The following is a 24,932-nucleotide window of genomic DNA, read 5'->3' on the forward strand; positions in this document are numbered from 1 at the left end:
CAGCCTGCTACATTTGTTACTATTATTCTGCAGGAATGTCCATAGAGATTGAAAAATCATTTATAATGCTTGATTTTAGCCAAATGCTGAAAAACAATGGGAATTTGGCTATCTTCCCACCATATTCCCCCAAATTAAAACTCAGTGGATTACTGAAATAATGGCATATTACTGATTTATTTATTGATTGATTTGATTTGATTTGATTTGATTTGTATGCCGGCCCTCTCCGTAGACTCGGGGCGGCTAACAACAATAATAAAACAGCATATGACAAATCTAATATTTAAAATAACTAAAAAATAACTAATATTTAAAATAACTAAAAACCCTTATTTAAAAAAAACAAACATACACACAAACATACCATGCTTCAATTGTATAGGCCTGGGGGGAAAGGAATATCTCAATTCCCCCATGCCTGATGACAGAGGTGGGTTTTAAGGAGCTTACGAAAGGTGAGGAGGGTGGGGGCAATTCTGATCTCTGGGGGGAGCTGGTTGCAGAGGGTCGGGGCCGCCAAAGAGAAGGCTCTTCCCCTTGGTCCCGCCAAACAACATTGTTTAGTCGACGGGATCCGGAGAAGGCCAACTCTGTGGGACCTAACTGGTTGCTGAGATTCGTGCGGCAGAAGGCGGTCCCGGAGATATTCTGGTCCGATGCCATGAAGGGCTTTATAGGTCATAACCAACACTTTGAATTGTGACCGGAAACTGATCGGCAACCAATGCAGACTGCGGAGTGTTGGTGTAACATGGGCATACTTAGGGAAGCTCTTGCAGCTGCATTCTGCACGATCTGAAGTTTCCGAACACTTTTCAAAGGTAGCCCCATGTAGAGAGCGTTACAGTAGTAACGTTACAGTAGATAGATACTGTTACCCTCAAAATGAAATCAGTCCCTTTTTTTCTCTATGGAGCCACATTACAGGAACTCCTCATATTATTATCTCTTTTTAAAAACAAATTTATAAGAATTATTTGGAACCCTCAAAATAGCCTCCAACCTATTAAAACCTAATAGTTGGAGCTGTACTTGAATGTAATAAAATCCCTTTTGGATTTCTGATTGCTCCAACTTTGTTTATCAAATATATTTCCAATGAAATGGCCTTATATTTCCAATGAAATGGCCTTATGTCCCCCCAGTGTTGGGGGAAGGGGGCGGCTTTATATGTGTCTTTCAATATTTTCCAGGATTTTTTGTTTCTGGAATATTTCGACAGCTGCAAAGATTTTTAGGTATACAGTAATACATTTAATATCTCTGCAAAAGTTGATGTAAGATTTACATACCAGGGGCAATTTTGATGTTAGCTACTGATTTATGTTTAATTACTAAAAAGAAAGATGCCCTTTGTGTGAATAAAAAGTTAGATGAAAGTGTTCAATATTTGAAATATTATGTACCTTCTAATCAACACTAGCAAGATTATGATTTCAATAAACAGTAACTGCTGTATATAACAGCCATGTCCTAAAAATCCTGCACACCTTTGCTGCTGCTGGCTGGTTGTTAGAGAATACCTTTCACTTTTGTCTTTTGTAAAGAGTAATTAGTGCTCTCTGAATTTGGTTGTTTGCTTGGAGACATTTCATTTGTCAAGGTTCCAGGTAGCATCCAAACTCAATCAAAGTCCAAGTCAAAGTACTCCTCATGGTTCCAATTTATTGCCAGAATCATCCTGGCACCTTCACTGGGAAACCTGAATCTGAGTTTCCCACGCAGTTGAAAGTTCACATCCCTTGTCTCCCACCCACAAACTTGTCACATTGCCCACTCATATAGTGCCAGTGTAGCAAGTCCTCCATCCGCTTCCACCCAGGCAGGGGGATATAGGATGTCCTTGAATCACTGGAAAGAATGCTTTGTGGCTGCATTTGTTCCCTCATGAATATCAAACCTCCCAAAAGTTAAAGAATATAGCGGAGAATATAAGGAAAATCATATAAGGGTTAGGGAAATGAGAAGGAAAATACTACATAAGTGGTATCACATGCCTGCTCAACTTGCATACTTTCAGCAGAATGTTAAGAATACTTGTTGATGTCAAGATAAGGGGGTGTTTATGCATATGTTTTGGGAATGCCTGGTAGTGCAGAAATTTTGGAAAAAAGGGCAAGAGGACACTAATAGGATGTTAAATATATGATGGACAATTACAAAGGAAATGACAATATTAGTCAAAAGCAGTGGCCCCCAAATTACGGCCCGCGGGCCACATGCGGCCCACTGAGGCTATTTATCTGGCCCGTGGGTCTTTTCCAAGGCCGCACTGGAAAAGCAGTGAGAACGTCCCCCTCAATTTCATCTCACCCGAGGTAAAGTAAGGCTTGCCGAAAGCCGACCTGGGCACAACACACACACATACACGCACACACCCGCCGCCTCCTCCTCTTTGAGTTGCTAGCTCCCGTTTTCTGAATGGGGATTGAATGGGAGTCTGGGAGGGGAGAGGGTGGAGGCTTGTGGGGTGAGTCCTCTGCGGGGAGAGAAAGGGGAGGGTGAAAGAGGGAAGAGAGAGAGAGAGGAGAGAAAGAAAGAAAAAGGAAAGAGAAGGAAAAAAGTGAGGGAAAGAGAAGTGGAGAGGAAGGAAGGAGGGAGGAAGGAAGGTGGAGAAAGAGAGGGAGAGAGAAAGGGAGGGAGGGAGGAAGAGAGATGGCAAGAGAGAGAGTGAGAAAGAGACAGAGAGAGCAAGAGATATAAAAAAAGCAAGAGAGAGAGAAAGAGAGAGAGAGAAAGAAAGCAAGAGAGAGAGAGATGGAAAGCAAGAGAGTGAGTGAATGAGTGAGAGAGAAAGAAATAAGATATGTGCAGTGTGCATAGGAATCTGTTCATAGGTTTTTTTATACTCTGGCCCTCCAACAGTCTGAGGGACAGTGAACTGGCCCCCTGTGTAAAAGGTTTGGGGACCCCTGGTCAAAAGGAATGAGATGGGAGAATTTAGAGAAATAAAAGAAGCAGTGATAGAAAGCGCTGAGGCACTAATAGTCCTAGGCTGGAAGGAGGCGACAAAATGGACAATGCAATATTGGTATCAGTACATGGTGGATGATATTCAATTTGAGATTATGGATAAGAGGATGAATTCAGCCAATGAAACTAATCTGCAGGAACTGATGGGACGATGGGACAAGGCAAGAAGATATATGGTTAGAAGAATTCGACACCAGGGTATAAAGAGTAAATTAGAATTACTTTATAATATGTCAATAGATATATGCTCTTGAGTTAAAATGGTATATAGAAAATATGCCCCCAATTTACTGGAGGGGTATGAATGTTGTTTGGTGGCGGGCACTTAACATTGAGCACACTGTTATGTATTCTGTGAATGTTTATTGTCATTATGAAAATCAATTAAAAATTATATATAAATATCACCCCTCCCAAGTTCCCATAAACATCAGGCCTTTTATAGATAGAAGCCATTAATTTTCCACCAACTTCTGCGCCTGCTTGACATCATTATCCAACTAGGTAAATATCATCAAAGTTGGGTAATGAAATTTCTGCAAACAAGGAGTCCACAGTTCAACCTGAACTACATACATTATCTTATTTTGGATTTCCTTCAGGAGCTATTCTAATGCACCTTCAGAGAGTGAAAATATTCTGGCTCAATTCCAATAAAATTAAAAACACAAAAAGCAATTGTTCTACAGAGATTGACAGATTTGTTAAGGGGCAACTGAATTTAGCAATACATACTTCCTCTAAAACTCTATTTCATAAAGGTGATCTTGTTATCATGTTTTCCCTATTTCTTTTAATGGCTACTTTCTTGACTGTATATAAGGTTAAACATTCTCTCCTAATGAATGTTTATTGTTTTATGACTCAGCTGATAACTATACATTATGTTATAACCTACAGGCTAAAACAATATAATTATTAGTATCTCCTTTTTAACATCTCCAGAGGCAGTTTTGGAAATAAAGTTGATGCTAGATCCTGATGCCTGTCTTTGCAGCATGCCAGCTTCCCATTTCTTTATATATGATTAAAAGAATCTATTAATAAATTTAAAGCTAAGAGAGGCAGAAAGCCAAAGGCTATGCATAGGTCCATAATATCTGCTTCTGTAAATCATAATGAATATGCCTAGAACTGTAGCCTCGATATTCACTTACATCATTACTTGGGGTTGCAAATCTGCAATACTCAGCAATTCAAAATGTTCTAAAAAAGGTTTGTGTTTAGTATTAAAAAAAAAGGTTAGGAAGAAAATTACTTAATGCCCCTCCAAAGGCTTTTGTTTAGTGTAGTTCTATAAATTTTCATCTTCCTAAATCTCCACTCATCTCGTACAGTCAAATATTTGGGACAATGTTGTTTACATTAGCTTACATATATGACATTTTGCATTTTTTGGAATGTATCTGGAACAGCTCACAGTAAACATGAAATTACAGTATCCTATTTGAAAATAATTCAGTTTAGGAGTACATGACAAAGTATCAAAAAATGTCAACAAAATAGTTATTTTGAAAAACATATCTTTCAATAGCCTTTATTTACATACAAGTCCATATTTTTTAAGGCAAAGCATTTAGAGGAGCAGTCCAGGATTTAATGCAGCCCTGTTTAGAGATGCCAGGCCTAAAGGCTAAAACCACGTACGTGCAAAGCATGTTTTCTGCTCTTGAGTTTTAAGCCTTTCCTGGTTGTTTTATTTATGATAATTTGTTACATTGGAACATGTCTCATGCTTAAAATAAGTACCCGGACAGAAATGGGTTTAGTGTTGAGCCCACTGGACAACTGCACTTGTGTACTTTGGCAAGGTTTAGTGACTTCACTTGAGCATTATAACCTGAGATATGCTTGAATTTCTGACTTTTATATTCTCTTCTCATACAGTCCTTTTTTGGGGAAGTAAAGACTTTCAACATGTAAAGACACCTTCAGACAACATTTTTTTAAAAATCTGAACAACTGTTGAAACAAGTTAAAAACAATATTTTGTAAAGGAATCGAATAGATATTCCATTTTTTTTAAAAAAAAGGAATTGCTTACCTGGTCACTTGCAGCAGAAAATTTATAGTTAAAGACAAATGCCTATTATTTTCGGAAAAATGATATTATGAAATTGGTGAAGTAGTTATTTGAGCCAAATTACAGACATAAGTGGCATGAGTGGCTCTTCTGTTGGCTTGTAATATTAACCCAACAAATATTTTAAATTCTTCTACCCTCCGTCCAATAATAGATCATCAAAACTGTTTAAATTTCTTATAAAAGCATTTGGGGGTGAGGGAGAAATTGGTAATTAACTACTAGGGGATCTGCATAAATACATTTGATCAGAGCAATAATAGCTATCTTTAACGTCACCTGCAATGAAAGTAGGAGATATCTGTTCCCAGTTCAGGAACAAACTAAATCTATAGGTTTTAACTACAAGATAAAAGAATTAATATAAATATTAAGCAGAATGACTGATAACTTTGGCCAATGCCCCTGAATGTCAAAATAAATTTGGACTGATGACTTGCAGTTCCACGCATCGACAACTCAATTACTAAAGTCGTATTTTTTACAGTCAAGTTTGGAGTGGTTAATATTAAGCTTGAATCTATTGTGTGCTCTTGTGTTGTTGTGGTTGAAGCTGAAGTAGTAGTTGATAGGCAGGACATTGCAGCATATGATCTTGTGGAGGGGCGGCATACAAATCCAAATAATAAATAATAATAAATAAATAATACTTAGATCATGTTTAAGGCGTCGTAGTTCTAAGCTTTCAAGACCCAGGATTGTAAGTCTAGTTTCGTAGGGTATTCTGTTTTGTGTAGAGGAGTGAAGGGCTCTTCTGGTGAAGTATCTTTGGACATTTTTGAGGGTGTTAATGTCAGAAATGCGGTATGGGTTCCAAACAGATGAGCTGTATTCTAGGATGGGTGCCACTTTAAGAGTCAACAATAGCATTTAGACTTATATACCACTTTACAGCCCTCTCTAAGTGAAGTAAGCACATGGCCCCTGACAATTTGGGTCCTCATTTTGGAAGGATGGAAGGCTGAGACAATCTTGAGCCTATTGAGATTAGATCTGCCAAACTGCTGGCAGCCGGTGATCAGCAGAAGTAGCTTGCAGTACTGCACTCTAACCACTGCACCATTGAGTGGTAAAGTGATAAAGAGTTGGTTATTGCCTCCTAAGCTATTTGTGGATTATTTCTAAGAAAATTAATCAGACATACTCAATGTCAGAATCTTTCAGTATTTCCAGCTGTTATACAGTGGTACCTCATGATACGAACCCCTCGTCTTATGAACAACCCGAGATACGAATCCGGGGTTCAGAATTTTTTTGCCTCTTCTTACGAACTTTTTCCTTCTTACGAACCCGCCGCCGCCGCCGCAGAGAAGCCGGGGCTTCACCTTTTGAAACAGCCAGGGGGCTTCTCAGCGGCCTCCCAAACCCGAACTTTTGCCGAACTTCCGGGTTCAGCGTTCGGGAGGCTGCCAAGAAGCCCTGCCGCCTGGCTGTCACCTTTTAAAACAGCCGGGGGGCTTCTCGGCAGCCTCCTGAACGCCGAACCCGGAAGTTTGGGTTTGACGTTCGGGTTCAGGAGGCCGCCGAGAAGCCCCCCGGCTGTTTCAACAGGTGACAGCCGGGCGGCAGCGTTTTTTTGCGGGTTTTTTTTCGTTGCACGGATTAATTGATTTTACATTGTTTCCTATGGGAAACAATGTTTCATCTTACGAACTTTTCGTCTTACGAACCTCCCCCGGGAACCAATTAGGTTCGTAAGACGAGGTATTACTGTATTTTAGATGACAGCACTACTTGGGAGAAGGGACAATTACATTTCCCCAGCCATTTGTTGGAGCAACATATCATTTTCTCCAGCGTTCACAATGGTATTGGTAGAGATAGTAAGATTCATCACAGCAATGATATAATGATTATTCAGACACTGCAGTTTGGAAGGTCATGTGCTGAAGAGACTGAAAAGTTTACCTTTAGTGTCGCTGCTACTTTTCTAATCCTGAGATTTATTCCATAGTCTCATTTTGTTTCCTTGCCCTTGCCCTGAACTCTGAATGGTCCTGATGGACTAGAAAAATAAAACCTATATAGGCACAAGTTACTGAGGGAAATAGCTTCAAAAGGAATGAGGCCAATGTCCTGATGCCAGGATTCCAGAACAGTTAATTTTAGCAGAAGCTTGAGAAAAAAAAGAAAGTGATACTAATATTTTATGCTCCAAAGCTGGCATGGGCTGGAAACTTTCACATCTATTTGGAATTCTGAATAGAAAAAAATGCCTGTCTTTTTTAAAAAAAGGAAAAACTTAGTTGGTAGAGGCTATTTTGGAGAGTTCTCTTTTCTTCCTGAATACTCTGAAATTTTCCTTTCTATCAACTTGACCTGAAACCTGAAACTTGGATTTTGCAAAATCCTCTTAATTAGCAGGCAGATGAATTGAGCCTGTACACAGCTTAAAAAACAACTTAATAAAATGCATTTATTTATCACACTCAGGTGTTTGAAAAGTTTTTTTAAATTACCAGCAGGTATTTGGAGATTCAAAACTTAGCTAATACAAAGGTCATGTTGTGAGTTCTGATTTAGAAAAATCCATCCTGCCAGAAATTTTGCCAGGCAATCTTTCGCAATTCTGAAAAAGGATAAAATTAGCGTGGGAATGGAAAGTGGATCTTCAAAGCAGGGCAGCTGGGCAGCGTTATGGGATTAATTATTCCCCAATGTATATTTGTAGTCCCAATGCATCTAGAGGGCAGAAAGTTAAATGTAGATGCCTTATTGTATTCTTAAATTAACCCTGCTACCATCTAGGTTGTTTCTTCGAAAACCTAATCTGAAAAAGTTAACTTTTAAATAGGTTTCAAATGTAAAATTTCAATAGACGACAATACTAAATATTGACAAATGACCAATAACCAATACTAACAACAACAACAACAACAACAACAACAACAACAACAGAGTTGGAAGGGACCTTGGAGATCTTCTAGTCCAACCCACTGCTTAGGCAGGAAACCCTACACTACTTCAGACAAATAGTTATACAACCTCTTCTTGAAAACTTCCAGTATTGGAGCATTCACAACAGCTGTTCCACTGATTAATTCTTCTAACTGTCAGGAAATTTCTCCTTAGTTCTAGGCTGCTTCTTTCCTTGTTTAGTTTCCACCCATTACTTCTTGTTCTACTCTTAGGTGCTTTGGAGAATAGGTTGATTCCCTCTTCTTCGTGGATTCTGTTTTTTCTTTATAAAGAAGTACAATCTTTAGAGCAGGGGTGTCAAATTCAAGACTCAGGGCCAGATCTGGCCCTTGGGGTACTTAGATCTGGTCCCTGGGGCTGCTTTAGAAACATCAAAGGACTGGCCTGTGGGCCAGCGATGCCACTGCTCCACGTTTTTGCGATGCTGCAGGGGAATCCCAGCAGGGGAATCCCAGTATCGCAAAAATGGGTGCTTCGCTGGCAACGGAAGTCCAGAGGTGGGGTTCGCCAGCAAGGGAAGCCTCCGCGAAATCGCAGCATCGCAAAAACACCTTGAAACCCCACCTCCGGACTTCTGTGTTTTTGCGATGCTTTGATTTCGCTGAGGTTTCCCTCGCTGGGAAACCCCACCTCCAGACTTCCGTTGCCAGCAAAGCGCCCTTTTATGCGATGCTGGGATTCCCCTGCTGGGATTCCCCTGCAGCATCGCAAAAACGTGGAAGTCCAGAGGTGGGGTTTCCCATGGAGGGGAGCCTCAGGGGAATCCCAGCAGCCCAAAAACAGGCACTTCACTGGCAACAGAAGGTCCGGAGGTGGGGTTTCCCAATGAGGGGAGCTTTCCCTGGCAATGGAAGTCCGGAGGTGGGGCATCCCAGCGGCGGTGGCGGGTTCGTAAGGTGAAAATAGTTCGGAAGAAGAGGCAAAAAAATCTTAAACCCCCACGTTCGTATCTCGAAAAGTTTGTATGACAAGGGATTCGTAAGACGAGGTAACACTGTAATTAGTTTAAAATAGAAATACTGTGCCATAATTTTTTTTGGAAAAAAACCAACAACAACTGAGAACGGAACTTTAGCCAGTGGACTACATATGTTAAAGGTTGAATGATTAATTACAAATGTTTGCCTACACGTTCCTGTCCTTGCGGAAGTTCCTTGCTTCTAACTTAGTATATAGGCAGCTGTGATTTGCATGTCTATAAAACACACACACATGCTAGTCCTTTTTGTGAATTTTCCGATCCGGAGTACAACACGGGAGTTAAATAAAAGTGTAGTCTTTGGAATTTTCTTGCTGCTGTTATGTTCTAAGCCACCTTAGTGTTCACTTGAATATGGAAACTGCATGTAAACCAGAAAGAGCAGAGTGACAGATTATGTTTTGAACCTTTGAACCTATTTCTTCATAAGGCTGAACTTTGGAAAACTGATTTCTTTTATGAAGAGGGAAGACAACATTGATATCTTACTTTAAGGTGGAAAAAGATGAAAAACTAAGCCACCATGTTGTGTTTTCTATTTTTGTTGAATTGATGTGCGGAGTTAAGAAGCATGGTTATATGGCATCTCCCATTTCCTGCTCTGCACATGCCATTGAGATTTGTTAGTTTGGTTTCTAAATTTCTTCCTCCTCTCTTTGGTCTGGAAGAAAGGCATTCTAATGCCCAAGCAGATTCATACTCAAACTGGAGGCAGACCAACCCCAGAGTGAATGAGAAATGGTATTTGATCAGAATTTGGCACCTGGAGGTCCGTCCTTTGCTGGGTTTACACTTGGCTTCCCTGGTGTGCTCTTTAGTCCTATAAATGGGCCTCCTTTCATATTGGGAAGGAGTTGCTCAGGGAAATTATGTTTCAGGCTTCCCCAATCTGGGGCTCTCTGCTTATGTTGGATCCTTTCGTTCATTAGCTAACTTGTCTCCCCAGCACTGAGTTAGGAAAAGCTTGTACACCTACATTTTGATATTTCTGCATTGTTTCTAGTAATAAATAAAACTTTACCTAAACTAGAAAAGTAAGGAATCTTGTTTCTGTCAATGTTTCTCCATATTAAAATACAGTAGTTTACGCCTGTGTTTTTCCCCTCCAGGAGTTCCAAATGGCATATTTTGGGGGAATAGAGAGGGGATCATCAAAGCAATTATCTGAGTTATGTTTAAACTGAATGTAGTTGACTGTGGAGTGTTCAAAGAGATTAGCATTTGAACTGAGTTTGAATCCATCACTTTTACATCTCCTACATCAAAAAGCAATAAAGGACTAAAAGTGTCCAGTTATAGGGCAGGAGTCTGCAGCTCTCTTATAATTTGCAATAACCGTTAGTCACTGTTTTGAAAGATAGAGAACACAATATTGTTACACTTAACAATCCATGATAATGCATTTAGCTGGGATGAGCCCTTTGGTAACAATCCAAATTGAATCAAAAGAGCTCTATAATCTTTATCTGTGTGGTGGTCTTTTTCTCCAATGGAATAGGCTTAGAATTATGCCTAAATAACTTTATATTTATTGTTTTAATACTTTTCCTAATCTTTAAATTGGGTTACATTAGTAACATTGTTACTAATTGGTACCATTTTTGCTTTCTTTTGCTACAGTTTTTCTACTTTTACATGCAGATCTTTGCATTTTGAGATTTTCTCCAGTTCTTTCTTTTCTGTCTCCAATTATTGCAATGTCTACTACCCACTCTTTTAAAAATATTTCTTATGGGCAGTTGTTAAATCTGGAGTGCTCTGTGACATGTCCATTTGAATTCTAAAGTTCTGCAGCATTTTTAGTTTTTTCATTTTCAATTACCGGTACTTTGTTTATTTTATTATCCCACCATTTCTTGCTTGCAGATAAATAGCATTTCTTGCAGACATTCCAATGCACCATTGTTGCTTTTTTGTTACGCTGTTGTTTTCAGACTTTTTTGCAGCACTTTTTTGTTTGTTTGTTTGTTTGTTTATTTATTTATTTATTCTTTGTCCAATATACAATACATATGAAAGAGAATAGACATTAAGTAATATATATAAAGATAGAAAGTAAGAAAGAAAGAAGAGAAGTGGAAGAGAAGAAGAGAATATATATGATATATGAGATAAGGAAAGACAATTGGACAGGGGACAATAGGCACATAAGTGCACTTATGTACGCCCCTTACTGGCCTCTTAGGAACCTGGAGAGGTTAATCGTGGAGAGTCTAAGGGAGAAATGTTGGGGGTTGGGGGTTGACACTATTGAGTCCGGTAATGAGTTCCACGCTTCGACAACTCGATTGTTAAAGTCATATTTTTTACAGTCAAGTTTGGAGCGGTTAATATTAAGTTTGAATCTGTTGCGTGCTCTTGTGTTGTTGCGGTTGAAGCTGAAGTAGTCGTTGACCGGAAGGATGTTGCAGCGTATGATCTTGTGGGCAATACTTAAATCGTGTTTTAGGCGCCGCAGTTCTAAGCTTTTTTTTTTTTTTTAAAAAGCAGCATTTGCTATCTGTTGCTATCTTTTTTTATTTATTTATTTTTATGCCACCCTTCTCCTTAGACTCAGGGCGGCTTACAACATATTAGCAATAGCACTTCTTAGCAGACATCTATTTGTCCTTAAGGATTGTGGCAGCTAGAGTGGCAGCTAGAGTTTGTTCCTCTGTCTCTTTAAGTTTCCTTGTGCTTTCCTTTGCCTGAGAACTTTAAGAGAAGGTCATGGAGGCTGCCATTCCTATTTGCCTTGCAAGGATTAAGGTGGCATTTAAAGCAGGAATTTTTCTCAACAAATCCCCCCTCCCCCATTTTCTTCTGTGGTTTTCTTGCACTAGGCAGGTAGAAAAGCCTTTTTTCAAAACAAAACCTCTCTGGGACATAGAATGTCAGTACAATGGAGGTTAAAAGCAAAAACCACTCTGCTTCTGTCAATCAAACTCCCCCCCCCTTTTTGCCATATAAAGGATTGGTCCTATGTCACGCTGCCCTGCACTCAGAGCGATTGTGCTTTATCCAATGACTTCCTTGTCATACCAGTTGAACTTCCTTGAGCCTTGTATCTGCTAGATTTATTATGAACAAAAAGCTGGGCTACCACAATTATAAAGTCTAAAGTTGCGTCCAATTCTGGCTTCATCTAGAGAGAAGATTGGGTAGCTTGTTAAAACCAGCTTTGAAAGGTGAGCAAAATAGGCTTCCCTGCTTTTCAACAATACTCATGTACGTAGTACAAAGCTTGAAAATCTGGGTTTGTTCTTTCCCTCAGATGAATTCTTTGTTGGGCCACTTTATTTATGCTTTGGTACTGTAATGTTAAATATGGGAAGCAAACATAGGAGGAAGGAAACCATTCCCACACCCCTCTGCCCCTCCCCATAATGCTTCCTGAAACTTAATTCACACATTGTGTTCAGTCTAGTGATGGGCTCCTATGGGTATGGTCAGGTATGCAGAACCATTAGAAAAAAAAAAATTGAATTTTTTTTTTCTTTTTTTCCCTTCTGGGCTCTGGGTATGTTTTTCCTATTGCAGCAAATGAGGTTGAATGTGTATAATTTTAGAAGAGCTGTGCGTGCGTGTTTGTACATACACTTTCTATAGTAGATAATGTATATTTTCATGAGCATGTGTATAATATGTATGTACACATATGACATATATTCATAGAATTAAATAGTATATTTTGGATGTTCAGTAATACCGTGTTTCCCCGAAAGTAAGACAGCGTCTTACTTTCTTTTTACCCCCAAAAGCCCCACTACGTCTTACTTTCGGGGTATGTCTTACATTGGAAAAAAATTGAAAGGGTCGCGTTCCCGAAGGCATCTCCCCAGAGTCCAGAAGGGCAGCCGTGGGACACGAGCCTCGTGAGCCCTTTTCCAAGTTCAACCTCAGGGCTCCAAGCGGCGTGCACGCGTGGAGCCGCAGACGCGTGTCGGGGAAGAGTGTGTCTGGAGGGGAGGAGCCGCTCTGCGCAGTTGGGCAGCCCCACCTGCCTGCCGGAAAGGAGGCGGGCGAAGGAGAGTGCAGCTCCGGCCGCTCGCCTCGGAGCCGGTCGGCCTCGCTGGCCGCTTGCAGCCGAGCCTCAGCAGGACTCGGTTGCTGGGACGAGCGCCTTCGCTGCAAGCCGCCGCCCGCTCGGCTCGCTTCGGACCAGCACCGTCCTTCGCTTTGCCAAGCCGGGTAAGAGGCGGTGGCGCTGCGGCGAGGCAAAGGCGAGGGGCACGCGGGGAGCTTGGAAGCGACGTCATCGGGCTCCCCCCGGCAATACCCTCGTGTTTCCCCGAAAGTAAGACATATGTCTTACTTTTGGGATACGGCTTATATTAGCCGACCCCCCTGAAACCCCTGATACGTCTTACAATCGGGGGTGTCTTACTATCGGGGAAACAGGGTAGTAAATAGATAGGGAAGCTGTATTTCTTTGAGGCGAGAAGAGGCCAGGGACCCTAACCCTAACCCAAACCCTTGACATGAGTGATGTCAAGTTGGCCACCTTTAAGCTAGTCACATGAACTTTAAGCCATCACCCCCAGTCACATGATTATCAAGCCACTCCCACCTGGTCAGCAAGCCACACACATAAAATAAACCATGCCCACAGTATGGTAGTAAAAATTTTTGCAGTCGTCACTGGTTCAGTCATAATAAAGTGAGATTGTTTTTAGCTTGGCATAATGTGTGAGGCCAACCATTTAGTTTATAGATCTTGGTTTACAGCTTTGTGGAATTTATGAAAGTATGATTCACAATATATGAAATGGACTTCGTAAACAAGTTTTGATTAAACACTGTTTGTGCATCCATATGGATGTACATATATGGCATATATACTTAGAATTAAATAGTAATAGAATATAATTAAATAGTATATTATAGTATACAGTGATCCCTCGAGTTTCGCGAGGGTTCCGTTCCAAGACCCCTCGCGAAACTCGATTTTTCGCGATATAGCGGTGCGGAAGTAAAAACACCATCTGCGCATGTGCGGCCATTTTTTCATGGCCGCACATGCGCAGATGGTGAAGTTTGCGTGTGGGCGGTGGGGAAGACCAAGGGAAGGTTCCTTCAGCCGCCCAACAGCTGATCTGCTCGGTAGCGCGGCAGCAGCGAGGAGCCGAAGATGGGGTTTCCCCTTTGCCTGGGCAACGGGGAAACCTCATCTTCGGCTCCTCGCTGCTGCTGCGCTACCGAGCAGATCAGCTGTTGGGCGGCTGAAGGAACGTTCCCTGGGTCTTCCCCGCCGCCTCGGATCCTCGCTGATGCCCGCCCGCCGTTTGCCGCTCGTCCCGTTCGCCCACCGCTCGCCCCGTTCGCCCGCCGCTATCGAACTTGCTATCGAGCCTGCTAATGAAATCCAACCCGCAGCGGCCCCTTCCCTCTCCAGGCTGCGGGAGGGGTCCGGAGAACAATGCCTGGCGCCGCGCTCCCGGCTGGGCTTTTTTCCCCCATTTCCCCTCGGGTGGAATTTCAGACCCTCCGCCGGTTGGATTTCATTAGCAGGCTCGATAGCAAGTTCTTCCTCCCTTTAGAAAGCCCCGCAGCCTCCTCCGCCCGGCGAGGCCGCCAGCGAGGACCCGCAAAGCCGCCGCCGCAGCGAGGCCAAGCCGCCCGCTCCCACGGCACGGGCTCCCAACACAGCGCCGCACAGCCCGCCCTCGGCGATGCCTCCGCGGATCTGCAAGCCCAGCCGAGCGACGCCTCTGGTCTGGGCGAAGGCAGTGGGCAGGCCCCGCCGCAGCAGTCCCCGCGGGCACCGCGCGCCAAGGGCCGGCCAGGCCGCCGGCCAACAAAGGGGCTCCCTCGCCTCCCTCGGGCAGGTTTACAAAGGCAGCGCGGCAACTTGGAGCCCAGCACGCCCCGCAGCCCTCGCCTCGCCCGCCCCCGCCTGGCCGGCGCTCCGGCTACCCCCGGCTGAGGAAGAACCGAGTAGCCCCCGCCCTCCCCCGCCCGGCTCCCTTCAGCCCCCCGGGGCCAAGCGGGCGGGGGGCGGGCGGGACTTCGCCTGTCTCCGCCGCCCGCATCGCCCCTCCGGCGGGCCGGCCTCCCCCGCCCGCCTCTGCTGCAGCCGCCGCCGCCTCCCCGACTGGCACAAAAGGGCCCCGCCCGCCCCGCCCCGAAGCTTACCTTGCGAGTTTTTGGCTGCGGGGGGAGAAGTAGGACTTTCCTAACTCCCTCCCCCCGGTCACCGTTTGCTGCTCGCCCGTTCACCTGCCCGCCATCAGGACCGCCGCGCACTAACTTGATGACGGCCAAGCCGTCCCAGATCGTGGGGAGGGGAGCTCTTCTCCAGCCAGGGGACGGCGAGGCCCTCCCAATGCCCCACGCTTGGAGCCGGAGTGAGGCCACTTCCGCCTCCGGATGAAGGAATCTCCTCAAACTCAAAGCCTGTATCCTGCCGCCCGGTTTACCCAGGACACGAGCGGCGAAGTGAGCCACAGCCACCTCCGTTCGGGCGAAGGAATCCCTGGGCAACGGGGAAACCCCACTGAAACCGGGCGGTTTGGACTTTCCATTCCTCCAAGTCACTTCGCCGCTCGTGTCCTGGGTAAACCGGGCGGCAGGATACAGGCTTTGAGTTTGAGGAGATTCCTTCATCCGGAGGCGGAAGTGGCCTCACTCCGGCTCCAAGCGCGGGGCATTGGGAGGGCCTCGCCGTCCCCTGGCTGGAGAAGAGCTCCCCTCCCCACGATCTGGGACGGCTTGGCCGTCATCAAGTTAGTGCGCGGCGGTCCTGATGGCGGGCAGGTGAACGGGCGAGCAGCAAACGGCGACCGGGGGGAGGGAGTTAGGAAAGTCCTACTTCTCCCCCCACAGCCAAAAACTCGCAAGGTAAGCTTCGGGGCGGGGCGGGCGGGGCCCTTTTGTGCCAGTCGGGGAGGCGGCGGCGGCTGCAGCAGAGGCGGGCGGGGGAGGCCGGCCCGCCGGAGGGGCGATGCGGGCGGCGGAGACAGGCGAAGTCCCGCCCGCCCCCCGCCCGCTTGGCCCCGGGGGGCTGAAGGGAGCCGGGCGGGGGAGGGCGGGGGCTACTCGGTTCTTCCTCAGCCGGGGGTAGCCGGAGCGCCAGCCAGGCGGGGGCGGGCGAGGCGAGGGCTGCGGGGCGTGCCGTGCTCCAAGTTGCCGCGCTGCCTTTGTAAACCTGCCCGAGGGAGGCGAGGGAGCCCCTTTGTTGGCCGGCGGCCTGGCTGGCCCTTGGCGCGCGGTGCCCGCGGGGACTGCTGCGGCGGGGCCTGCCCACTGCCTTCGCCCAGACCAGAGGCGTCGCTCGGCTGGGCTTGCAGATCCGCGGAGGCATCGCCGAGGGCGGGCTGAGCGGCGCTGTGTTGGGAGCCCGTGCCGTGGGAGCGGGCGGCTTGGCCTCGCTGTGGCGGCGGCGGCTTTGCGGGTCCTCGCTGGCGGCCTCGCCGGTCGGAGGAGGCTGCGGGGCTTTCTAAAGGGAGGAAGAACTTGCTATCGAGCCTGCTAATGAAATCCAACCGGCGGAGGGTCTGAAATTCCACCCGAGGGGAAATGGGGGAAAAAAGCCCAGCCGGGAGTGCGGCGCCAGGCATTGTTCTCCGGACCCCTCCCGCAGCCTGGAGAGGGAAAGGGCTGCTGCGGGTTGGATTTCATTAGCAGGCTCGATAGCAAGTTCGATAGCGGCGGGCGAACGAGGCGAGCGGCGGGCGAACGAGGGGAGTGGGGGGCGAACGAGGGGAGCGGCGGGCGAACGAGGGGAGTGGGGGGCGAACGAGGGGAGCGGCGGGCGAATGAGGCGAGCGGCGGGCGAACGGGACGTGCGGCCGCCGAACGGGGCGAGCGGCAAACGGCGGGCGGGCATCAGCGAGGATCCGAGGCGGCGGGGAAGACCCAGGGAATGTTCCTTCGGCCGCCTAGCAGCTGATCTGCTCGGCAGCGCAGCACCAGCGAGGAGCCGAAGATCTTCGGCTCCTCGCTGCTGCTGCGCTGCCGAGCAGATCAGCTGCTAGGCGGCCGCTCGAGAGCAAGAGGGGGAGAGAAAGAGAGAGAAGGAAAGAAAGAGATGAGAGAGGGAGGAAGAGAGTGTGAGATAGGAAGAAGCAACATAGAGAAAGAGAAAGAAAGATGAGAAAGGAAGGAAGAGAGTGACCTGATCGGGTGGGGAAAATCGCGATATAGTGTTCGCGAAGATCGAGATGGTAACAATTGCTGAAAAATCGCGATATAGCGTTTTCGCGAAGATCGAGATCGCGAAACTCGAGGGATCACTGTAGTAATAATAAATAGATAGGGAAGCTGTATCTCTTTGAGGTGAAGAGAGGAGAGGAGAGAGAGGTACATATGAATGGTACTCTTCTGTTTAATTATTGCATATATAGTAAGTGTTGCCATTTTCTTGCCCTGGTGTTTATTTATCATATCCAAATTTCTGATTTAATTGTATCCCCCGTCCCCCATATTCTTTTTTAGACATAAACATACATTTAGACTGGATGTAAGAAACAAAATTTCTAAGCGCTTGGCAGGAGTGAAGAAAGTTAATTTTCAGAAATGGTCCATTTTATTCACTAGATTAATCAATGCAGGATTAAATCAAGGCTGATCTGCTGCTGGGAAAGGAAGATGAACTGCACTCAGCAACTTTATAGGCATCCTCAAAGCAAGTTTCCTCTTGTGACTCAGGTTTTTCTTCCCAGGAAATGAAATATTTTCCACCAAAGTCATCCTAGAACAAAAGCTAGGATGCTTGCGGGCATCGTCATTTATGAATCATGGAGATGGTATCTTCACACTCATCAATATCTAGTTTAATCAAGAAACCTGGTTAATGGTTTCTGAATCCTGTGAATATGTCGTCTTTTCTTGCTAGAGCTCAGTTTTCTATGCCTTGACAACAAGAATGCCATATCTACTTTCCAACTTACTTGATGAATCAAGCAGCATGCCCATGTTTCAACTGAAATAAATCCTTGCTCTTTGTAGTTCCTAGTCTTTAAGTGGTCTCCATTCATATTATGCAGCTCATCTTTAGATCTTCCGGGTCAGCAGACCTAGTTAAGGAGTCCATATAATAATATAGCCACTAATTGTTTCAAGGATTTCCATGCAGTTCCCCCCCACGCCCAAAGATATTTTCAGAAGAGTCTGCAGTATCATATCTTCTTAAGAGGAATGGAACAATCATCCCCTCAGTTGATTTTAATGAAAGAGAAGTAAAACGTTGTTATCTCTTTAATCCTGATTGCATTTTTATTGCTGAAATTAGGGAGTGTTTGCTGGGTTTTCTTCATCTGGTGCTAAAACAACTTGTGACTTGGGCACAGGTTTAGATGAAGAGAAAAGATGGATCTCAGTGGAAAAGCACATGCCTGGGTTCAGTCCTACCCTGTTTCCCCGAAAATAAGTCACCCCCGAAAGTAAGACATAGGAGAGGTTTCATAGAATTGCCTAATATAAGGCATCCCCCGAAGGTAAGACATAGGAGACGTTTTGTTTCACAGCATTCCAGAACAGAACATATATAACACTGCTGTCCATAAATTGCATCCCAAAACGCTGCATCAATCAGATTCAAAACACATCCAACACGCATCCAACATGCGGCTGCGTGTTTGGATGCATTTTTGCTGCAGCAGGATACAGGATACAATTCACTGGGGAAAAAAATAAGACATCCCCTGAAAATAAGATGTAGCACATCTTTGAGAGCAAAAATTAATATAAGACGCTGTCTTATTTTCGGTTAAACACGGTAGGTATCACAAAGCAAATGGGTAGGTAGGGAAAGATAGTTGGGCTCATCCATTGCATTGAGCTTTAATCTGTAATAATAATAATAATAATAATAATAATAATAATAATAATAATAATAATAATAATAATAATAATAAGTGTTGGTCATTACCTATAAAGCCCTTCATGGCACCGGACCAGGGTATCTACGAGACAGCCTTCTGCCACATGAATCCCAGCGACCGGTTAGGTCCCACAGAGTGGACCTTCTCCGAATCCCGTGAACAAAACAATGTCGTTTGGCGGGGCCCAGGGGAAAAGCCTTCTCTGTGGCAGCCCTGGCCCTCTGGAACCAACTCCCACCGGAGATTAGAATTGCCCACACCCTCCTTGCCTTTCGTAAGCTCCTTAAAAGCCACCTCTGCCGTCAGGCATGGGGGAACTGATACTTTCCCTCCCCCTAGGCTTATAAAATTTATGCATGGTATGCTAGTATGTATGATTGGTTTTTAAATTGGGGTTTTAAATTAACTTAAACTTAAATATTAGATTTGTTTACATTGTATTATTATTGCTGTGAGCCGCCCCGAGTCTGCGGAGAGGGGCGGCATACAAATCTGATTAATAAATAAATAAATAAATTTCTTGACTCGAATTAAGTATGAGATTACAATATAGTCCTCACTTACAAACTATAATAGATACTGGCACATCTATTCCTAAGCAGTGTGGTTAAATGAAATGTCACATGATTTTGCCAACTTATGATATCCGTTCCAGTTGCAATTGTTAAAACAAATCACCATAACTGAGATATTCTTTCCCCCTAGGCCTTTACACTTTATGCATGTTATGTTTGTTTGTAGGGATGTTTGGTTTTACAATAAGGGTTTTTTAGTTGTTTTAGTACAGTGATCCCCCGCTCTTTGCGAGGGTTCCGTTCCAGGACCCCCCGCAACGAGCGGGTTTTCGCAAAGTAGCGCTGCGGAAGTAAAAACACCATCTGCGCATGTGCAGATGGTGTTTTTACTTCCGCAGCGCTAGCGAGGAGCCGAAGATTGGGGGCGGCGCGGGTGTTTTAAAACGTCCCCGCCGACATGGGAGGCTCGCTAGCACACCCCCGAACCCCCAACCCGGGTTTGGGGGTGTGCTAGCGAGCCCCTCATGTCGGCGGGGATGTTTTAAAACACCCGCGCGACTTTCCAATGAGTCCCGAAGACAACGCGTTTGTCTTCGGGACTCATTGGAAAGTCGCGCGGGTGTTTTAAAACATCCCCGCCGACATGGGAGGCTCGCTAGCACACCCCCGAACCCCCAACCCGGGTTTGGGGGTGTGCTAGCGAGCCCCTCATGTCGGCGGGGATGTTTTAAAACACCCGCGCGACTTTCCAATGAGTCCCGAAGACAACGCGTTTGTCTTCGGGACTCATTGGAAAGTCGCGCGGGTGTTTTAAAACATCCCCGCCGACATGGGAGGCTCGCTAGCACACCCCCGAACCCCCAACCCGGGTTTGGGGGTGTGCTAGCGAGCCCATCATGTCGGCGGGGATGTTTTAAAACACCCGCGCGACTTTCCAATGAGTCCCGAAGACAACGCGTTTGTCTTCGGGACTCATTGGAAAGTCGTGCGGGTGTTTTAAAACGTCCCCGCCGGCATGGGGGGCTTCCTAGCAGCCCCCCAAACCCGGGTTGGGGGTCCGGGGGGTGCTGGTAAGCCCCCCATGCCGGTGGCGACGTCGCGCCGCCCCCAATCTTCGGCTCCTCGCTAGCGGGCAGGCAGGCGGCTCCTCGCTAGCGGGCAGGCAGGCGAGAGCTAGCGCCAGCGAACAGCTTGTCCGCGCTCGCTCTGGCCGCGAGAATGAACGGTGTGGGCGGGCGAAGGGCGGGCGGCAGCGAGGAGTTTGCGTGGGCGGTGGGGAAACTCCTTGCTGATGCCCGCTGCTCGCCCTCTCGCCAGCAAGAGGGGGAAGACCCAGGGAAGCCGCCCAGCAGCTGATCTGCCGGGCACCATCTACGCATGCGTGCCCATAGAAAAAAGGGCACGCATGGGCAGATGGTGTTTTGACTTCCGGGTTGAAAAATCGCGAATTACCCTGTTCGCAATGGTCGGGGACGCAATAACCGGGGGATCACTGTATTGGATTTATATGATGTTTTTTATTACAGTTGCTAACCGCCCCGAGTCTACGGAGAGGGGCAGCATACAAATCCAATCAATCAATCAATCAATCAATCAATCAATCAATAAATAAATAAATAAATATTACTGTATTATTATTATTATTTGCATGTTACATGAAAGGGAGTTACATGCAAGGGAGCAATGGGAGAAAAGTGGTTGGAAAGGCAACATTTGCCCTTCTTCCTCCAGTCTCTTATCTATTTCATTTTTAATATTACTTTTTTCTCTCTTTTTTTGCCACCCTACTGTTTGAAGCATTACACTCCTGCCTGATTAGGCGAGGCCTGCTGAAGCATGCAGGACAGGAAATAACTGCAAAAGATTTACATGAGCCACCAAATAAGTACAAAGTACAAATGACCCTGTTTGCTGCCTCTTTTGTTATTGGAACATAGACTGATCTGGTTTCATGGCTCTTTTCCCTAATGATTCCAACTTGTGGTAACCAAAGAAGCCCAGAAATTGAACAATTGAGAAATTGCAAGTAAAACAGAATGCTTCCAGGAAAAGGGGATCTTGAAGAGGCGACCAAAACTTCACTATCATTGGCAGGAAGAGGTGGCCCTTACCCCAACAGCAAAAATGCAAACTGGGGGGGTGGGGGGGTGATGAAGAACTTGACCCTATTTTCCCAAATACCAACTGAATAATCAAATTATCACAGATAATCCCCACTCGGTTAAAGACCTTGGTAGACTAATAACAAAAGATTTAAGTGCCAAAGCCCACTGCAACAATATAGCCAAGAAGGCTTCAAGAGTTGTAAACCTAATCCTACGTAGCTTCTGCTCTGGCAATCTCTCACTACTTAGCAGAGCTTACAAAACTTTTGCCAGACCCATCCTCGAATACAGCTCATCTGTTTGGAACCCATATCGCATCTCAGACATTAACACCCTTGAAAATGTCCAAAGATACTTCACCAGAAGAGCCCTTCACTCCTCCACTCGAAACAGAATACCCTACAAGACTAGACTTTCAATCCTAGGCCTAGAAAGCTTAGAACTAAGATGCCTTAAACATAATCTAAGTATTGTTTTATTTTGTTGTGAGCCGCCCCGAGTCTACGGAGAGGGGCGGCATACAAATCTAATAAATAAATAAATAAATAAATTGCCCACAAGATCATATGCTGCAACGTCCTGCCTGTCGGCGACTACTTCAGCTTCAACCACAACAACACAAGAGCACACAACAGATTTAAACTTAATATTAACCGCTCCAAACTTAACTGTATAAAATATGACTTTAGTAACCGAGTTGTCAAAGCATGGAACTCATTATCGGACTCCATAGAGTCATCCCCAAACCCCCAACACTTTACCCTTAGATTATCTACGGTTGACCTATCCAGATTCCTAAGAGGTCAGAAAGGGGCGAGTACAAGTGCACTAGAGTGCCTTCCGTCCCCTGTCCTATTGCTCTCCTATATCTCCTACACCTTTCTTCTATTCCTATATCTCTTCTCCGAGTCTACGGAGAGGGGCGGCATACAAATCCAATAAATTATTATTACATTAGTATTATTATTATTCTATTCTTTCATTGATATGTTCTATTACTATATCTTCTTTTCTATTATTTCTTAGATATATTTTACGATGAGTATCTCCTCTATAACCTTCATCGTGTATTTTACTATGTGTATATACCCACTAAAAACCTCATTGTGTATTGGACAAAAATAAAGTAAGGTAGGAAGTTGTGCAAAAAATGCCTCAGAGAGTGAAGGAGGGCCCAGGGCAGACCAAGTGTGAGCTGAGACATGCTGCAATATAGGCCTCATGCTTATTTATTTGTTTGTTTGTTTGTTTTGTTTATTTATTTATATTTATATGCCGCCTCTCTCCGAGGACTCGGGGCGGCATACAACATATAAAAAGACAATGAAAAAAAAATCTTAAATCCTATTCATCTTAAAATTAAGTGGTCTAAAACCCCAAATTTATTTCTAATCAATCTCTGCCATTCACACAGCAACCATATATTTCATTCATCAGCCAGAGGGCAAGTAATTAATAGCCCCAAGCCTGATGGCACAAATGAGTCTTCAGACTTTTGCAAAAAGCAAGGAGGGTGGGGGCAGTAAGAATCTCTGGGGGGAGCTGGTCCCAAAGGGCCGGGCCCCCCACAGAGAAGGCTCTTCCCCTAGGTCCTGCCAAGCGACATTGTCTAGTTGATGGGACCTGGAGAAGGTCGACTCTGTGGGACCCGATCACTGGGACTCATGGGACTCACTGGGACTCATGCAGCAGGAGGCAGTCCCATAAGTAATCTGGTCCGATGCCATGTAAGGCTTTAATGCGCTTCTTAAAGGGCCATACTGTTATTTTACAACTGTATAGCCAGGATTGTAATTATTAAACAATTATTAAACAAGGTCATTTCACCATTTAATGACCCAATGTCCAATAACCACAATTACAGGCTCAAATTAATTAATTAATTAATGTATTTATTTGTCAAACAATTATAGGATGGTAATTTGTACAAATAAAACATTAGATAAGTAATGATGAAAAGTAATGATAGAAGACAATAGGACAGGGACGGTAGGCACAATGGTATGCTTATGCACGCCCCCTACAGACCTCTTAGAAAGGGGGCAAGATCAATTGTAGATGGTCTAAGGTTAAAGGTTTTGGGGTTAGGAGTAGAAACCACAGAGTCAGGTAGTGCATTCCAGGCATTGATTACTCTATTGCTGAAGTCATATTTTTTGCAGTCTAGTTTGGAGCGGTTGACATTCAGTTTAAATCTATTTCGTGCTCGTGTATTGTTGCGGTTGAAGGTGAAGTAGTCGCTAAGAGGTAGGATATTTTGGTATATGATTTTATGAACTAGAGTTAAATCGGAACTGAGACGATGGAGTTGTAAGTTGTTTAATCAAAGAATTTCAAATCTGGCGGAGTAAAGTATTTTGTTGTGAGAAGAGGAGTGAAGGACTCTTCTTGTGAAATATTTCTGGACTGTCTCAATTGTGTTGATGTCATATAACCAATTGTGGTTATAAGTGAAGGATTACCTGTACAAATCCATGGAAACCACATGACCTCCAAGAAAAAAAGCAAAGAGGATTATCACTCTGAGGAGTTTGCGAAGCACGATTGTGCCATCAAGTTTGGCCACATGTGGAGGATAGATTGTAATCTATAAAGAAATTGTATAATTCATTTCTAGCTGGAGTGTGTACTGTATAGGAGCCCATCAGCTTAAGACTACAGGGAAAAGTCTAGAATTGTTTGTTAGGGATGAAGTAGAAGTAGCATTCTGTGAGTGATTCTATAGCTGCTTGCCAGATATTGATATAGGCAGTTATAGAGATAGATAGGTTTAAGTAAATACAGATCAATACCAACCTTTTGGATTCTCAGTGATTCTCTGTTCAGCTGCTGCTTTTGAATGCCAAATCTATGTGTAACTACAGTGGTATCTCTACTTAAGAACTTAATTCGTTCCGTGACCAGGTTCTTAAGTAGAAACATTCGTAAGTAGAAGCAATTTTTCCCATACGAATCAATGTAAAAGCAAATAATGCATGCAAACCCATTAGGAAAGAAATAAAAGCTCAGAATTTGGGTGGGAGGAGGAGGAGGAGAGTCGCTGCAGAAGGAAAAAGGTGAGGTGAGAAAAATAAAAAAAAAACCAAAACTTTAAGGATTAAAAAGAGAGAGAGAGAGAGACTCTGAGGCGGCGAGGAGGAGCACACACCTCCAATACACCCAGCGTGAGGCTGCCTCCCGTACACTGCCTCCCATACATTGGTTGTTGCTGCTGCTACCTGCTGCCTCTTCCTTCCCATGCTGAAGGGCTCCCCCTTCCTCTCCCTCGCTTTGTAGCCAGCACCTTTCCTTTGCTGTGGTGACTCCTCAGCTGCCCAGAGCAAAGGGAGTGTTTCTTTTCTCTGGGCACTGGCAGGGGCTTATTCCCTGTCCAAGCGCCCATACAAAGGAAAATGCTTCGTTCACTCTGGACTGCCAAAGCCTCCTTAAGCATCACCGAAAGGTTCCTCTGGCAGCCCAGATGGTTGGGATTAAAGCGCCCATAGAAAGGAAAATGCTTCATTCACTCTGGACTGCCAAAGCCTCCTTAAGCATCACCGAAAGGCAGGAAAC

The 24,932-nt window shown here is 45.0% G+C and overlaps 2 protein-coding genes across 4 annotated transcripts in view; both read left to right on the forward strand.

Annotated features, from left to right (window-relative positions):
* The window catches only part of ITGA3 (integrin subunit alpha 3), a 115,309-nt gene that overhangs the window by 24,609 nt on the left and 65,768 nt on the right, over positions 1-24,932 (forward strand). The gene's annotated exons all lie outside the window — the stretch shown is intronic.
* The window catches only part of PDK2 (pyruvate dehydrogenase kinase 2), a 111,780-nt gene continuing 101,858 nt past the window's right edge, over positions 15,011-24,932 (forward strand). The window contains exon 1 of the mRNA XM_070727140.1: positions 15,011-15,022. The gene's annotated coding sequence lies outside the window, so the exon portion shown is untranslated. The remainder of the gene's footprint in view (positions 15,023-24,932) is intronic.

The sequence above is a fragment of the Erythrolamprus reginae genome, chromosome Z, assembly GCF_031021105.1.
Source record: "Erythrolamprus reginae isolate rEryReg1 chromosome Z, rEryReg1.hap1, whole genome shotgun sequence".
Taxonomy (NCBI): domain Eukaryota; kingdom Metazoa; phylum Chordata; class Lepidosauria; order Squamata; family Dipsadidae; genus Erythrolamprus; species Erythrolamprus reginae.